This window comes from Pundamilia nyererei, unplaced genomic scaffold (assembly GCF_000239375.1).
Source record: "Pundamilia nyererei isolate P.nyererei 1_Seehausen unplaced genomic scaffold, PunNye1.0 scaffold00018, whole genome shotgun sequence".
Classification (NCBI taxonomy): Eukaryota; Metazoa; Chordata; class Actinopteri; order Cichliformes; family Cichlidae; genus Pundamilia; species Pundamilia nyererei.
The window spans coordinates 3,511,829-3,515,457 of NW_005187419.1; positions in this window are offsets into that span (position 1 = coordinate 3,511,829).

Sequence of the window (3,629 nt, forward strand, 5' to 3'; positions counted from 1 at the left end):
CAAATAACTTGTTGTTTGCAAAACTTGTGCATAGGATTTTAAAATTGACAATTTATATTTGCATTTAAAGTTATGAAATATGATTCATTAATCATGTTTGTGGTTGTTACAGTAAAGAATATAACTTTTTCTACTCTGATTTTATGTTTTTTGTCTGATTTTAGATCAGACAAAAAGATTTGTACTGTACAAATACAGTACGTAAAAAATGAAAACATAACTGTAAATTCAGACACATGAGGTTGTGCTGAAAAGGATGATACGAAACAAGGCAAAGTAAATCGTTTTTAAAGGTGAAATGTGGAGGGAAAATCAAAAGTAGTTAAAAATGGCCAATTATACCCTGGACCCCAGAGGGTTAAACATTTTTTTTAAAGTAACGCAATAGTTACTTTTCAAGTAATTAATTACTTTTAAAATATTGTAACTCAGTTACTAACTCAGTTATTTTTTTTGACGAAGTAACTAGTAACTATAATTAATTACTTTTTCAAAGTAACTTGCCCAACACTGCTAGCTACACAGCTATGGTTAGCATAACATAAACACAGTGAATCTGAAGATGAACGCTAACTTTTTTCCACCTGATAAAAGCTAATGTGAGGGTTCCCGATGGTCAGGGACAAATGCAATTGCATGGCAGGATGCTGTAAATAGACCAAACTTCAGTCAGGAGAACAGCTGAGATAATCCATCCACAATTCAAGATTAGTCACTAATATACTGCTGCACGGGCTGGGCTGTAGTTACATCGTAAGGTTTTAAAAACTGAGCTTTAAAACTAATAGTGGTAATAAAAACCAAGAGAGAGGCCGACAGTGATCACTGAATTTTTTTATCGGGCTTGTTCAGATTAAATGGAACAAGATACAAAGCACTAAAACATGTTAAAAACGAAACAGCCTTAATAAACACAGAGTAGTAGCAGAGAAGCAGGGTTCATACAGCATCACTTAAGACTGGATATCCCATCTGCTGTGAATGTTTTAATGCAGTGTAGTTGTTATTATTATCACTTGTCACATCTTGTTTATGACAAATAACATTCATACAAGAAATTGTCTCATGGAAACTGTATGTGGTGTTAAACAGGCCTTCAGTCATAAGGGTGTACTTCAACAGCCATATATTTTATGAGGTGGTACTCAATGTGAAAAGTTTGAGAACCACTGTGCTATCTGATTAGCTGAATACATATTTCCATTAACGAGCAGCTGAAGAGGTGTGCCTAATGAAATGACCAGTGAATGTGTTCCAACCATTTTTGTGCATAGGTACAAAAAGTGACTGCATCACCCAGCTTGAGTCCAAGAGTAGAAGACTCCCAGTATATGCAAATAAACACAAAATACAAAATGATAATTAAAGTTAGATTTTAGACATGAAAACATGTCTCACTTATGGTGCAGGGCTTCAAAATCGCAGCGTCTTTCTGTGGAGTCTCAGACTCTTATTCCCTTATTATTACTTCTCTGCAGTGAAAAGTGGTCTTCACACTAATTCTTCATTGCAGTCCCCATTCAGTTTCTGTAATTGAAAAAAGATAGGAAACCCATTATTGTGCCTGTGAAGAGCGGCTTTTTGGGAAGTTTTGCAAGAGTGCATCAACCACTCTCACTCTGTCTCCTATGCAATTACCTCTGTGAGCATCCTGTGACTCCTGAGACTGCTGCTGGCAGACCCAATTAAACCAGTTAACAATCATTCTAATTAGCAAAGTTGCTCTGCTGAGAAAATGGAGCTACGTTAGTTGAAGGTGTGCTGCCGCTGCACTCAGATCCACATTCATTACGGACAAACAAAAGATGCTGCGTTTCAAAGGCTCAGTGGTTAATATGGAGGCCATTTACTCCTGCCAAGTGAAATCTGTTTTAAAGGACGGATTACAGGAATCAGCCTCCAACCAGAAGGGCTGTTGTTTACGGTTAAAAAAGCCTAGTGTGATGTGATGCCACCAACTCCATTACAAATTGCCTAAAATTTGTTGTTTGAAGACACAGGGGTAGATTAACTGGGATTTTATACACTGACAATACTAAAAAAGGAAGGACAGGAATTGTATTTTAGGAAAATATTGAATTGAAAAGTTCATACATATTGTCAAAGCAATCTGTAGCTGCTTTTCCTCGGGAACCATGCACACATAGGCAGGTAAACAACCATGTCGGAGCCAGAAAAACAAAGGAGAAGAAAGGTGAATAGCATATGTTGCCAAATCATCTGGATCCTAAAATAAAACTTTCCAGTTATGACGAGCCAAGGGCTTAAAAGTCAAAACTATATAACTAGTTAACATATGTAACAATTTTTTTGAAAATTATATCACAGATTTAAGTATTGAAAATTTGTTGCACTTCCATGGCGCAACCTACATTACATTTTAAGGATTAAAGATGGAGGATATCATTATGTTAAACACAAACAGGACAACAGGAGGTGGAATGTTGGAGCTAAATAACACAAAGTAAGAATTTAATGGCGATACTATATTTAAACACTGCTGAGATGAGCAGTGGTGGGATGTAACTAACATTTAACATGTTTTAGTTTATAGTTATAAATGTATTAAATAATTTAGTGTATTGTGAGCTTAATATGATGCACTGGTGTTTATAAATATAGTCTGTATGTATTTCTTAAATTAAAATATTTGTAGACCTGTGATTGAAGTGTTAAAAAACTATTCTCTACTCTTTTCATGACATCATAGTTTCCATAAATTTGTTTTGACAGTTGTCTGGACAAGACATTTGAACACCTCAGGAATTTAGGATCCTGTGAATGTAATTATGTAATTAATTAGAAAGTTAGAGGCATATTTAGCAGTTATGACAATGATTCTGCCAGCTTATTAAAAATTGTTCAACCTCAGACAGCAACAACATTAAAATGCCACTTTGATATTAATGCAAATGTCCATTATCTGTAATAATATACCGCTCAAACCAGAGTCTTTGATGTCTTTTTTTTGCAAGTGTTTGGATATGGGAAAATTTTCAGTGCAAGATTGCTTCTGTATTTCTGTTTTTGCAAATACTATATTTGAGAATTTTTATAGTGGATTTTATTCTTTTAATGACTCTTGTGTGTATCTAGTTATATCTTGGACTTTAGAGACCTTGTTTATTTTCAGATTTATTTCCTAGGCTTGTTAGTTCAATCTTTAGTTTGTGACTGAGGATTTTATGTAGTTAGCTCCCGATTGTATTTACATTATGCTTCCCTGTCTGTCTTGTCTCAGGGTGTCTTTTATATTTACGCGTTCCCCTGCTTCGGTCTGTCCTGTGCCAAATTAATCCTGTTCTCTTTTCTTATTTCCTGTTTTATTTTAAGTGACTTTTTCATCTAGTTTCACTTCCTGTCCTCACTGATTTCCATGATTGTCTCCAGCTGGGTTCTCCACCCGTTTTCTCTCATGCGTGAATAAATTGTCTCAAGCCCCCTTATTCTTGGTTGCATTGTCCCTCACTGCTGTATCATATTCTGATTTCTTGCTCCTGTCCTCCAGATGTTTTTGGACTTTTTGTACTCATAATGTGCCTGCTGCACAGCTGAACAGTGTCGAAATTTGAAGTTCCATATAACCAAGCCATGAGAAAAGGCATTTTAATTAAATTTTATTAAAAAAA